This window comes from Lagopus muta, chromosome 5 (assembly GCF_023343835.1).
Source record: "Lagopus muta isolate bLagMut1 chromosome 5, bLagMut1 primary, whole genome shotgun sequence".
In the NCBI taxonomy this organism is placed as follows: domain Eukaryota; kingdom Metazoa; phylum Chordata; class Aves; order Galliformes; family Phasianidae; genus Lagopus; species Lagopus muta.
In genome coordinates, this window is record NC_064437.1 from 15,329,914 (window position 1) to 15,344,370 (window position 14,457).

General features: G+C 43.4%; 1 protein-coding gene across 7 annotated transcripts in view; it reads right to left on the reverse strand.

Annotated features, from left to right (window-relative positions):
• Positions 1-14,457, reverse strand: part of ZNF644 (zinc finger protein 644) — a 74,066-nt gene that overhangs the window by 39,332 nt on the left and 20,277 nt on the right. For 2 of the 7 annotated variants that reach the window (XM_048944622.1, XM_048944615.1), the window contains exon 1: positions 10,637-10,709. The exons of 1 other annotated variant lie outside the window; for it this stretch is intronic. The gene's annotated coding sequence lies outside the window, so the exon portion shown is untranslated. Of the gene's footprint in view, positions 1-10,041; positions 10,106-10,354; positions 10,475-10,636; positions 10,713-14,457 lie in introns of those variants that run through there. 4 more of the 7 variants (XM_048944619.1, XM_048944616.1, XM_048944620.1 and 1 more) reach the window with 4 other exon arrangements.

Below are 14,457 nucleotides of genomic sequence, written 5' to 3' on the forward strand. Positions count from 1 at the left end.
CAAGGAGAAAACTACATAAAACACTCACCTAAATACATGTATTCCAATACCAGCAGCCTTCCTGCAATAGTTTTGTCCAAATAAAATATACATTTAAAAACATATTTTATATAATAGGATTCAACTACTGCTCATCAGATTTGAAAAGAAGATACAAAATACTTTGCTTTCTACATTCCATTCCTTATGACATATCAAAGACTTTGAGGAGTCACACTTGAGCAGTGTAAAGCCTCCATTCCACAGGGGCCTGCTTTATGAAGACAGAGGACTGCTGTTGGTGCTGGGGTCAAGTTGTACCTTGCAAGTGCTCAAAGCCAGGGTGGCTGGGATCTTGAGAAACCTGATCTGGTGGAAGGTGCCCTGCCTGTGACACGGGGGTGGACTGATGTGCTTTCCAACTCAAATCATTCTGTCATTTTATAGCAGGTGCTGCAAATTGTTTTTCAAGTAAGTAAAACCCCGTTCCTCATTGAGCTACTCAATGCTCGCTCTTGGTCTGGCAGCACATCAAGCTTCCAATGCCGTCCATCACTTACATAAATGCCACTCTATTCAAACTCTCACCCTTTAAATGTTTGTGGAGCCTTGCCTCCCTTTGCATACGCTAAGTATCAGAGTTTCTCTCCACTTTTTGGGTATGCATTTGGCCAAGTTTCCACTACCTGGCCTTACAGATGCACAGCCAATACAGCGAGCGAGCAGCTACAGTCAAAAGATCATAGCATACCTGGCATGCCACAGAGAAGAAAAACCATTAGAGCCTGAGTGTTTGGCCACTTATTCTTTACCTCCTTAAATATTCCATTGCAGTCACAAGACAAACGCTGCTGCTCATGATATAAGTCTCCATCATATGATGGATTACAGCAACAAATCACTCTAATTCTGCCTACAGAAATCTATTCTTCTGGTATGCTCCTCAAGCTGTAAAACTTTCAGAAAAGACAACGGCAGAAAGCAAACCACATTAGTTATGCTCATCTGTGCACAGCCAGCCCGCTGGCTGCAGTCAGGCACTTGGTCTGGTTGGGACTTAGTAATAAAATAGACTTTCTTGTCATTGTTCTGGTATACAGCCATTTAAGTTCACTTTTCCTAATGAAAACAGATTTTCCAACCAAATTTTCTACAGTAGCTCAAGGAACAAAAGGGACATGAGACCACACTCTAAGCCTATTTTATAGGCTTTACATTGGGTTACAGGAGACCACAGAACTGAATTTGCAGTGGCTAAGGTCGCATACAATCATCATTAAGAAACATCAATACATTTGGCACCACTAACATGTACAACCATTCCATTTCAGAATACAAACAAAATACAGTTTTTTAATTGAGCTAAGAAACCTGTATGTTCCCCATGCCAACCTCGCTCCTTAAAAAGGAACATAACCAAAAGAAAAATATATTTCTCCTAGCAAGTAAACAGCTTATCTAATTTGCACAAATTAAAAGCTTCCTAAAAGCAAATGAAAATGCTCACCGTCATTTAAGGAAGCTTTGCTATCGGTCTTGCACATCCACAATTAAAAAAAGATCTGGTAATACTTCTTGCAAACAATTCATACATACTAACTAACATACCTAAAAATCACTGCAAGTTTTATGAACATACACATTTAGATTTTCAAGCTTAGCTCCACTGTTTCATATTTGTTTTCATCTAGAACACTACAGAAACTACAAGCAAGAGTAAATGCTTAGAGAATATCAATAAATCCCTGCCTGTAACAGGGGGTAGGAAATAAACAATCCTAAAGGTCCCTACCAACCCAAACCATTCTTTGAAATGTGAATTATTCTGGCTTAAATGCGTGAGAGGGGAACTCTGCCGTAATATTATGTACAACACAGAGGAGTAGACTTCACCAGAGCAAGTCTAACAAAAATGCTTACAACTGGATCGCTTCCTATTTAATCAACTTTAGGCAACACAGAAAGTAAGAGCCAAGAATTAATTACACTCCAGAATGTTGTTACAAGTACAGAAATACACAGGCTAGTACTAAGACTTCATTTAAGAAATTGCATCTTTCTCCTAGATTCACAAAAGCAAATTCAAAGGACAGCTAAAACAAAATCAGGGAAATTCCACCAAAGAAGAGTGAAATTCCTCCAAAAAGCAGGCTTGGGAATACCCTTAGCAAACCCGTTCCTTGACTACACTGGCCTATCAGAAAGTCGCTGGGAATTCACAGTATTTAGAGGAAAACAATACAATATTTGTGTCTTTCTTTTTAAATGAGGTATAGCTTGTCATAAACCACTCAGATTCATACTGAGGACAAGACTAAAGGAGAGGGGGGTTTGACTTTGGTGTTCTTAAGTTTTTTGCTTTTTTTACTCAACTGGAAGGGCTGCCCTACTAAAAACAAAGTGTGAATTCTGAATTAAAGCAGTGGTAACAAAAGGTTATGCTTCATAGTGGTACTTTAATATTTATGCATTCTTTTAAATAAGTTGTTGATTAAGCTCATACATCTTTGATTTTCACATCTGAATGCACAAAATCTCCTTCAAGATCAGGAAGAAATGCTAATGAATCAATAGTGACAGAAGTCATGAAGAAAAAGGACAACATTACGCTTCTTCCTGCTGAAAATGGCACTCCAAATGACTTACTGTAGGAAAAAAAAAAAAAAAAAAAAAAAAAAAAGGAGGAAAAAAAGAAAGAAAAGCCAAAACTATTTGGAGAAAAAAGAAGCGAAGTTGCAGGGAGATAATTTTGAATAAAATTACCCTGGGCCCCAACATTAATATTACTAAGCTGTCAGATTTTGTTTTAAGATTGTGGAAACCACAAAACAAAGGACCATTCCAATCCTTCCTCTTTGGTATTTTTACATCCCCTGAAAACTGCAGGCACCAGCACACTTCAGAATCAGCTCACTAGGTGAATCTAGAGCTAAGTTTATTTGAAATACATTTCATACAATTTCAACTAAAGCAGTGCCCAACATCCTAAATATCAAAACGATCGTGTCACAGAATATGAACAAAACCACTTTTCCCTAAATGGTTTAACAAGCCAAAACCAAACAATTCCTCATTAACACTCCCAACACTATTAGGAAATTTTCAGCTGGAACACAGCAGCGCTTTGCATGCAGAAGTACAAACCCATCCTTCTAATTCCCTCATGCATTTTGCTGGATTTCTGAAGAGATCACAGAATGTGCACATCTTCCCAATTTTTCTAAATGCCAACAAATGATCCTAGAGATGATATTAATTTAGAACTTTGCATCTTGCTCCATAACACAAGGCTCTTACATGGGAAAATAACGTAAGAGGATTTGAACTGCTTGTCTCTATATGAATGCTTATAAGGATCTATCAGGATAGATAAGAGGAACACGGACACACAACTCCTGAAATGATCACAAAAACTAACATCTGAATTTTATATTTATTTTTAAATGAAACCTTACTGCAGTGCCACCTGCATACCTTCTCTGTTCACCCGTGTGAGACCTCCAGTAGGCTCAGAAATGCAATATTAACCAATTTTTATATAATTGAACAATGAAATCAACCCATCTCAAGCCAAACAAACCTTACAGAATTATGAATCAAGGGCAGAGACGCAGAACACAAGAGAGAACTACACTTCTTAATTCCCACTACCCATTTCAACATTCAAAGAACCATCTGTGTTGAAGGATCTCTTTCAAGAAGGCTGCAATCACTTCTTTCTCTAGAGGATCAAAATAGGAGAGCTCTTCCTCTCTCAGACATCTCTAAAAACGAGTTATCGCTGTACCTGTGCGGTATTTTTGGCAATAGTAGGACACTTCTGTTATACAGCAACTCAAATGGTTTCTCCCAAGCAGCTCTTCTATTTTTGGTTCCCCTCCTTCTTCAAAAGAAACAAATAATGCCAGTTAACACACATTTCTACTGGTACACAATGACAAGTGGCAGCAGCACTCTTTCAATCACAGCAGACAGGTAAAACTGGGAAAGATTTTTGTGGGCAAGCTGCCTTCCTCTCCAAACCTCGTGCACACTGGGGAAGGAAAGGGACCCTCTAATCCACATGCAGCTCCTGCCACACCACAGCAGTCAGAATCATGGCGAACTTAGCCGCTAAATCTTACCCTCCAAAAAGCTTGTGAACAGAGGCCAGTAATTTGCAGGAACACACAGCAATGCCTGTAAGAGTCACTGCTGAAGCAGCTCGTGAAAAAGCCTATCGTTTCTCATCACTACGTGTGTCACCACCACCCAGCACATTCAAGGCTTTATAAGGACACGGACACAAGTGCTAGCCCAAACTCCTTAACAAGCCAGACAAAATAACCTTCTGAGGCTTCTCCAAAACAAAGATGTTGAAAATTCCAACACGCTGTCTTTAGTGTCTTCCTTGGTTTATGTACCACATGAGCAACCATTCCACCTTAGATTCACCTGCACTGCAGTCTGCACATGAGGCAAAGAGCACTCTTTCCCATTCTGTAATTGCTCCAAAGCCTCTGAGGCTGCTGCTCACAGCTCCTCTCGGTTCATTCACCATTTCATGCTCCCAGCACCTATCCTCTCTCCTTTTCCCCAGAAAAAAAACTATCACAATTTGTTTCTGTTAGTAAGTACCCGAGAAGGAGGCAAAAAGTGATGTTTTGTTTTCAAGTTAACAGAAGACAAAAAACTGTTTTTGCAGCACTTTCAGAGCTCTAACCTTTGGTATAAATTTTATGCATTACAGTTGCTTTCTCTACATGCAACAGGTTGTTTTTAAAGCCTTGCTCACGAAAAGACTGATCTCAGTCATGCGTATGTGAAAATCTAGGAAGATCTAGAAAAAACACAAACAAAAAGGAAGTGAGCAGCAAGGACGAGTACCCGCTGCACAGCCAGCTGCAGGGCTGGTGCTTCCCACTCACCAACAGCACAAACACTCCGGGCTTTCTCACACAAGAGACATTCACAACAAGTACTGCACAAAAACCAGCCCTTCTAGGGGAAGGAACAAAGTTATTTATACCAGAACTTTTCAAGCAAAAATATATAAGAATATATATGAAAATATACTTCTAATACCAACTCAACTTTGAGCAAAGAAAAAAAAAGCTTTCATAACAAATGCTCCCTTTCCTCCTTGATGGTTATCAGAGGGGCACAGAAACCAAAGTCTTTACTGATGACTCCCTAAGAGCAGTAACAGTTTTTATGCAAACACAATAATCACAAATACTGTAAACTCTTCAATAAACTACAAGCATTGTTAAGGTGCATGGAAACTTAGTAAAAGGATTAACATTTTATGATCTTCCTGCCTCTTTTGACTGAAAAACTATATATTTTTAATATAAAGATAATAGTGAGATGATGTTTGAACCACTGCAGCCATGAAACTGCTGCTTATACCTGGGTATGAAGATGAAGAAAGATATCAGCAGCAAACACTGTAAACATTAAGGGCTTTTGTAAAAACAGAAAGCAAGAATTATTTCACACTGGATAACAATGCTGCTAGAAAAGCTGTGTAAATCAGAAGCAAACAGTAGAAATACTCAGAGGACTGACACTAGAAGCACAAAGCCAAAGATAAAAAAAAAAAAAAAAAAGAAAAAAGAAAAAAAAAAAGAGAGGAAAAAAAAAGACAGCAGACTACCAAGCAGAACAGGCAAAACCAAAACCAAACAAAACCCCCCACCAGCCTGCTGCCTGCAGGCGGACAAGAAACAGATACCCGCCACTTCCTACCAGCAGCACAGAGCCATTACTGCACTGCCATGCTTTACAAGCAGACATCAGCAACCGTTTTCCCAAAGCAGCCCTCTGCTTTGAGACGTCAGTGCTGGACGTCTGCACTGGAAATAAATCTCGAGTGGAATGCCTACTGCTGTCCCCCTGAAGAAGCAGGACTGGAAAGGTGGATGGGATAAAGCACAGCTCATAATTCAGCAGACAGGTAGGAAGCGTTCCGTTACTACTCTTCAACATTACTATGACACATGGTAAGGAATTCCTCGCTCTTCACGAGTTAAAAAAGGAAAGATCAGGCAACAGGATGTAAATAAAACATTTAAAACTATACACGATCTACAATTTGCATCTTACTTTGCTTATGTTCTACCACTGTTGGCAAAAGCATTCTTACAGGGCAGTGCTAACAGTCAGCCCAGGAAATGGAAGAGCTGCAATGACCAGTTCCAGTCTTCAGCTCCAACTGGACCAGTCACTAAAGCACCTGGAATTCCCCCAAAACACAGTATGTCTTCAACTCCAAAGCTTGTGTAAGTACAGAACGTATCCAACTTGCAATGTTAGTCACACAAAATCATTACTACACACTGACAACAGGCCTGAAATGTTCCCAAGCCCAGCGATCTGACCTTTGTTCTGATTTAAGCAGACTCTGTACCCTCTGGATTAAGTTTCAAGAAATACTAAATTTCTACATAATCCATCATTCTTCAACTAATCAACTATATGTAAGACTAAGCACTCAGTGTCAATCAGTGATAACACCAGCTAGAGATCCACCTTTCCCAGAGGCTGCACTAAGCCACCTCTAAGAACAGCAGCTCCCCTCCCAAGAGCACCACACTCACCCCATTGGAGGAAGCGCACCCTGTAGTCCCAAGCTTGCTAAGAAACAGTCAGTTAATGTTTAGCATAACAAAAACAAGACAGTTGTACACTCGCCGTTAATTCACCACCTTAAAGGCATTGCAACAGCTTATCAACCTAGCAGCTGCTCGGTGGGGTTGGATAGTAACAGAAACACAGCACAATAAGGTATTTGTTTCTATTTGTTTTGTTTTTTTTTTCCTTACTTTAGAATTTTTAAAAGCTTGTTCTCCTTCAGCGAAGGAGATTTATGAGTGAATACAACAGAATTATGGGTAGACTTTACCCCAGGATTAAAGGCATCGCACACAAGGTAACGTGATCAATCCTGTGACCATCACGTTCTCTCCATTTTTTTTAAGTGCACATTCCAAGTCTGTGCACACTCATTACATGGTCCGTTTTGACAGACAGCTGCGACTTAAACTAATCGTGCACAAACAGTACTGTGTTGTAGAGATGCACCACGCTAGAGTCCATTTCAGATGATTTCGGCAGTGAGGGAAATCCCAGTGCCTATTTCACATCCTCATACAGCAGAAAGAAGCCTTTTCTACAATGCAGTGAACGACGTGGGCATGACAGTTACCATCCCTGCTTGTGTGAATTCTTTGCTACTAGCACAGTTTTGATTCAAGAGACACACTGCACACAGACATAAAAGACTTCTTCCTTAATTAAGCATTAAAGGGGTGCTTTCCTGACTATAAACTATGAGGAAACCTTGAATCCAGTTAGCCCAGTAGTATCTAAGTGTATCAACCGTAACAACCAACATTCATAGCTTCCTTGGGTAACTTAAGCTCTTTTGCCAGCAGCTATATAAAGTTTGCGCCTACATCTCAAAAAAGCAGCAAGGAAAAAGGCTCACTATCAAAAATCTGCTTCTTTTTAGAGTGCTAAAAAGGAGGGTAAATGAACGTATTTTGAGAGAAGGAAGACTTGTTTTGCTTTGTTTTACCAGGAATTTCTTCACATTCACGAGATGTTTGGACACAAATTTCAACTGAAGGAATCATGCTTTGGAGGCTCTGCCATCCTGAATCAGTTTACAAGTCAATTTGAGTGCAACTTTGTGCAGATATAACCTAATTTTACTAAATGTTTTCACCCTCTCAATACACAGTACAGAATATCAAAATGCATAGAATGTAAGAAATCAGTTCAGTTTGGCTTAAAATAACCATAGCATTAGAGTGCAGCATTTGGGATTGAAATAATAGAGCAAATTAAAAGCAATAATCTCAACAGGCAGCCCACTAAAAGCGGCATCATTTGTAGGTTGCAGAACACAAAAAGCTGTTATAAAATATGAAAACATGCTGACAGAGAGCTCCTGACCAGCCAAACCAACCAGGCCAGACTGCAAGATCAGAGAACCCTCAGCCAAACCAACTTCAGGGGAACTGCAAAGCAAGTGACACAACTACACTGCATTTTGTCCAGTTTTCACTGCTGAGCTGCTTTGCTGGCTTTCTTATGCAAGCTGGTAAAAAACCTGCAAGTGTTCAAGGTGAACAGAGGCATGTGAGCATGCATATGCTTTATTACTACAAAGAATCTTATTTTCTTTCCATTTGTTTTCTGCAGAAGGCCCTACAAATAGAAGGTTTGTGCACAAGTAAGTTGTGCAAGCACATACAAGTGTAAGCACAAACCATCCCACCAGAAACTCCCCTGGCAACTCAGCCATCCATACTGAAACTCAGCCTGCACTGTTATTTTAAAGTGGGAGGCACTGCCACTATTGTTCAACATCCTGTTAATCCAATTGCTGATGCTCCTGCTTCAATCAATTGTTGCTCTGATAATTAACTTCACAAGGATGCTTCATGTCAACAGGGCCTCTTCTTCCTACAGCTCAGGTCACCTCCTGAGATTTGAAGGCCATCTGATCACTTTTTACGTTCACTCACAAACTTTTATTGGCATTTTCCTAGGCATATACTTTCACATGTTACTGCAGAAGAGATGCTGGATTTCACAAGATTCCAGAAAAAAAATCAAAATAGTAACACTTTTGTCTTGATTCTGCTAAATGACATTGCCAAGGACTACTTTCAGTATGACAAAAAACAACAAAAGAAAAGTTATTCCTGTAAACAAGAAAGGTGTTTACTGGTGAAATTAACATCCTCCTACCCCCCCAAACATTTCCTACCTAAGTTTTAAAACAATAATAAGAAACCTCTATTTGAAGTTGTGCTAGGTGTTGCAAGAAACTATTTTAAAGACAATGTTTTGAAGACTCTTCCTATTTCAGTTATTACTCATGCATAACTCTGTGCTGCATCCCTCTGCAGTCATATCAGACAGGACTGCATCATCAGCTTTGATGGTAAGTCAGTGTAATAGGATTGTCACACTGCACTGCTCCTCCATGCACCCTACTTAAACCCCCTTTCCAATAAGGAAATTGCAGTGTTTCCTCTCCAGGTAAGTGACCCATTAAAAGCTCCTGAGGATCTATTCTGCATTGCCTAATCAGTTCACCTGCTCTGCCCTCAAATCACCTGCTTTACACAAGTCGGGCAGCAAAGGATTTTATACAGAAGAACCACATAAAGTTGTCGAAACTCAGACGTACCTCCTAAATGTGAAAATGCTTCAGTTAGAGCCTTGTTTCATAATTTGAATGAAAAAAACATTTTGCAACTTTTATTTTAAAAATGCCTAAGCTTCTCAGTAAGAGGCACAATTCCTTGATGGAATTCCAGAAATCCTTATCTTTAGGACACAAACCTCTCCAACTGTTTGTCTGTGTGACAATTCATTAAGCCACACAACACGAAATGGCTTCTTCCTAAAACCTGGTGCATGTTCATTCCCCTTATGAGTCTCAAAGTGAAGTTCCATGACACAATCTTCATAACTTAATTACGTGTTACGGAGGAGGGGAGGCGGAATCAGAACGTGACCGTAGGTGAGATCTCGCTTAAAGGGCCAGAGTTTTACAGCACTGATGGAAGCCTGCTTGGATGCACAGTTTGTTTTTCATTACCATCATGACTTGTCAGTTTATATCGCCCACGTTACCCCAGCGCAAGAACTTCAGATAGACTGAAGGTTGTATACGGAGACACGATGACAGAGAACTCTGCATGCAGATTTCGTGCGGTAAGGATCGCACGCACGGCGACGCTCACCGCCGCAGCCCGACGTAACACAAACTTCGCTCGGAAGCCCCCGCCCCACGGCCAGGGTGCCCGCTAACTTCGGCCTCGCCGCGGCACCACGCAGATGTCAGCCGTCGGCGGGCCGGGACTGGCACGAGTCGACATCCCAGGGCGACCGACCAGCTCCGAGCCGAGGAGGAAGGGAACGGGCAGCACCGCGCGTCACCGGGCCGGCCGGAGCGCGGCGAGCTTCCGCGGCCGGAGCCGGCGGGAGCGCGGCCCGCCGGAGCCCCCCGCACCGACCCCGGTCACCCGCGAGCCACGGCCTCCCCCCGCCCGCCATTACCTGCCGCCCGGCACGCGGCCTCCCCCGGCCCCGCCGAGGCCGCCCCGCCGCTCCGCGCCCGGCAATGGCGGCGGCCCGCTCCCCCCCGCCCCGCGCTCACTGGCTGCGCCGCTTCATGTGACCGCGCAGAGCCCTCCTCGCGCGGCCCTTTGTGTCCGGCCCGGCCAGGGGCACCGGGAGGCCGCTCGCCGGCCCGGGGAAGGGCCGGGTGCCGCCGGTGTAGCCGGGAGGAGGCGGCGAGGCGTCGGAGGAACTCCGCGGCCGCCCCACTCTGTCCCCGCCGCGCCGCCGCCGCCCCGGGCCCGGCACTTACCGCCGCGCGGGCGGCTGCGGCCGAGCCGCGGAGCCGCAGCGGGTCGGAGGCGGCCGCCATGTTCCCGATGCGGCAGGATGGAGGCGACGGCCGCCCGCCAACCGCCGCTAGGGCGGCCGGCCCGGCCCGCCGCGCCCGCCACGGCCCCGGACCTCGCCCTCGCCCCGGCCCTCCCCGCCCGCGCGCCCCCGGCCCTCCCTTCGGCGGTGGGGGAGGGGAGCGGGGGGAGGGCATTTAAAAAAAAAAAAAAAAAAAAAAAAAAAAGCATAACGGGAAACTCACGGGCTCGCCGGGCTGTGCGTCACGCCGGGGTTACGTCCTGCGCGCGGCGTCATGACGTCATCGCGTAAGATTCCCGCCCCCCCCCATACCGCACACGGAGCCCCACGTCCCGGGGAGCGGAGTGCGCATGCGCGCTTCATCCCTCCGCTGTTCCCGTTCCGGCGCTGCCCCCTCCCGCAGTGAGGTGCGGGGTCGCGACCTCGCTCGCCTGCCCGCCGCTGCAGCGAGCGGAGCTGTTATCGCCGCGGCTGTTATCGCCGCGCAGCTTCCGCCGCGCCGTCAGGCTCGGGTTGTCCCCGGCAGCGCCGTGAGCGCGGGCGGGAAATGCCTGCTGTGGGCGTGAGGAGAAACTCCTAACAGCTCTTTTCAAAAGGCGAAATGCCGAACGCGGCCGCTTCCCGTCCCAGCGTGGCCTCCCCTCACCTGCGCCGGGCTTCCCGGTGCGCGGGGAGCGGGAAGTCGAAGCGCCTGCTGCTTAGCGGTGCCTTTCCCACAGAAAGTGGAAAACTAGGTCAAACGCTGAAGGAGCTGCACAAAAGAGGCAGTCCTGCAACGAGCAGCGGCTGGCAAACGATGTGACAGGGCAATGAGAGCGGAGCAGGAAACACAGCAAAGCAGCGGCAAGGGGAAAGGAGAAAACGCGAAGGTGGCCGCTCCGCTCTGGGGAACAGCTCTGATGGGACTCCAAGAAGCTAGCGTTAGCTGCCAGCCCTTCAGATTAATGGCTGTAATGGCAAGCTCCGGTTCAAAAGGGCAGGGATTCAAGGGAGACAAATTGGTAAATTAGGGACTGCTTTGATAAATTAGATTTTCTTTAGATTTGCTGGGCCCAAAGGATTTCACGCTAGAATGAGAAGGTGATAAGGCGACTTCAGAGGTGTGAGCAGTTGTCACTGAGAGCTCATGAAGACAACTGGTGCTTCAGAAGAGGGGAAAAGGGAATGCGTAGCACGTGCAATTCCAAGGGGAGTGTAGGAAGAGCCAGGAAAAGTACTGAAGCAGATAATCCCACATCTTTAAGTACATGGTAGCTAATGAAGTGATAAGTTACAGCCAACGTGGATTTGTCAAGAAAATCATACAGAGCCAAAGTCATTCCATTTGATGACTGTATAATGGACTGCAGGTGGAAATAGCGGCAGGTCTGTTGTGGCTTGACTTCCATAAGGCTTTTGACACTGACTCAGAACTCCATAACTGAGCAAGTGAAAGAAATCTGGACAGAAAAGACTGCAGTGGTACAAAACTACTCAAAAAGTAGTTGGCAGTGCTTCTCTGTGAATGACAACAGAATACAGCAAACGCAGCTTCTTGGGCATGGAGGTGTCCTGTATCTCTAATTACATGAGTAATGGAGTAGAGTTGGACCCCCTCCAACTAAGGATATTACATGATTCTATGATTTGCCAACAGTAACAAAGTGGCAGAGCTGTAAGGATGTTGCTGGGCAAAAATAGGATTCAAAATGATCTTGATTGCAAAAATGGGATGCAACTGTCAATTTCTGTCAATTCAAATGGGAAAACAATTGCATGATTGCAAGGCTAGGAACAGATGAATAAACACCATGGCTTCAGAACGGGCTGTGGACCACAGTAAATCACAAACAGAACATGCATCCACAATGTCACACTTGTGAAAAAAAGCTGCAGTACAAGGAGATGTGTGAACAGAACTGTCATATTTAGGACATACAAAGAATTTCTCCTAGATTTAACTCTGGTAAATCTTTGGCTGGAATACTGTGTGAAGTTTGGGGCTCTCTGTTTCAAGAAAATGTATCTTTCAAAGAGCACCAATAGAAGAAAAGAACAGGAGGGGGAAAAAACACCAACCAACCAATCAGAATTTATGAAAAATGTAACCCAAACTGAAAATATGAATGATTTAGATTTCTTAGAGATTTCTAGAGATTAGAGGACTACACTTAAATCCATCCAGCTAAGAACAAAAAGTAACAGTTTCAAGCTGCACTAAAAGAAATTAAGGTTAGATATATTAGGAAAAGTTTCACTACAGCATGGATAAATTGAGCTGGTACGTATCCTCTAGAGGGTTCTGAAGACATCACTCCCATTTTTTAAAAAAAACTGAGCTAAAAGTCTGTACAAATAGATGAGAGGCATTTAACTACTGAGAAGTAATGGAGCACATTTAAGAAATCAATTTTCTTGCATCATTTTCCATAACTGCAGTTACTATCCAGATAGCTGTTCTGATCCTATATATATATATTTATCTGACAGGAATTCCAGAGACATTTAAACATTTAATGTGTTGGTGTGATTTTACATATAGGTGTAGATAACCCCGTTGGGAGTCCTTGTCACGCTGCATTCTGTGCATTGCTGCACAGCAGCGTATGTCACATGCTCAGCTAATTTGCTAATTTACAGACTTCACATATGGACTGCAGATTCTACATTTACAAACATGTTTGTTAGTGCTCATGTAACTAGCGCGCACCAAGACCTTTTCTTTTCTTTGGTTTGCTTTTTCATGGTAACATACACATCTTTCCCCAGAATCCATTAAACTTTCGGCTTTCTCTGGAGCTTGCCAGTTAGAAGGCAGAGCAAATGGTTTACATTCTGGGACTGAGAGCCACCAAACTCATCTCTTTAGAGATGACTAAAAGGCCATTAAGTAGAACAATTTTAAATCTCCGCTGAGTTCAACTGAATTCAAACTGATAGCCCACAGGCAAAAGGCAATGAATTTCATTAACAGTACCCTGAAGCACTCAGTCCCCTAATGAGTGCTAATGTGACTCTTCTGAGAATTAAGCTTGTTTTCTGAAAAGATACATTTATAAAATCAAGTTCTGATATTTTGGAGCACATATGGATAGTTCTCCACTGTTCCTTAGCATAAGAAACATCTCACACAACCCACAGATTTCTTCTAAGGGTCTTGTTAATAGGTGCTCCGTGTTAACCAAAATGCAAACAAAAGCACAAAAAAGCACATATTGTACTGACACTGGCTCTATACTTGCTAAATATCATATATATTACTGTACCCAGTTATTTTAAGGTAATCACACTCACTCACTCCTGTTTCCCCTACCAGATAATTTGTAAGCAGCAGCAATTCCTGCTTCAATTCTGTACCAAGTAGTTGAAGGAAAATACCAAATTCTATGAAACTATTACAAAAGATGCAGTGTTTTTAACTTCATATGTAAATGAGTAAAATGAGAGCATAAGGAAGCCTAAACTTTAATGCTGCCATATCTCACAATTTTAAGAGCTTAAAGATACTTAGCATTTTATTTAGTGCCTCAACTTAGTGATCAAAAAATTCCTATTCTGTAAACAGTACTGAACTCCATGAAAATACTTACGAGCCACACTCCATGATCTACATTTGGTGTGAATTCATGGTGCACATAACTTCACCATTTCCTCTAAATGACAGTTCCTAAGACAGTCCAGCCATCTCACAAATGATTTGATTTCTGATTCTGCCAGCTTTGCCACTTACACTATGTGGAAAGTGGTAGATTATCTTAAATGTTGCATGCTGGGTTAAAAAGAGTTCAGAAATATACAGAAATATACACATACAAAACCAATCAGTCTAATTTGGGATGAAAGGGAAAGCCTCCAACAAGGCATTCTAAGATCAGTTCACAAACGTGCGCAGCCACGAAGGCCCATAAGATATAATTCTTGAACTCTAATCCCTATAGTGCACAGTAGGCTTTTTGTACCCACATATCCTGGCTGTGAACCTCTGTTATTCCTCCACCTGTGCAGACAAGGTCTAATAATGGTTAAAAGAGCAAATGAAAACCTCTTGAGGAAAGACTGCTACCT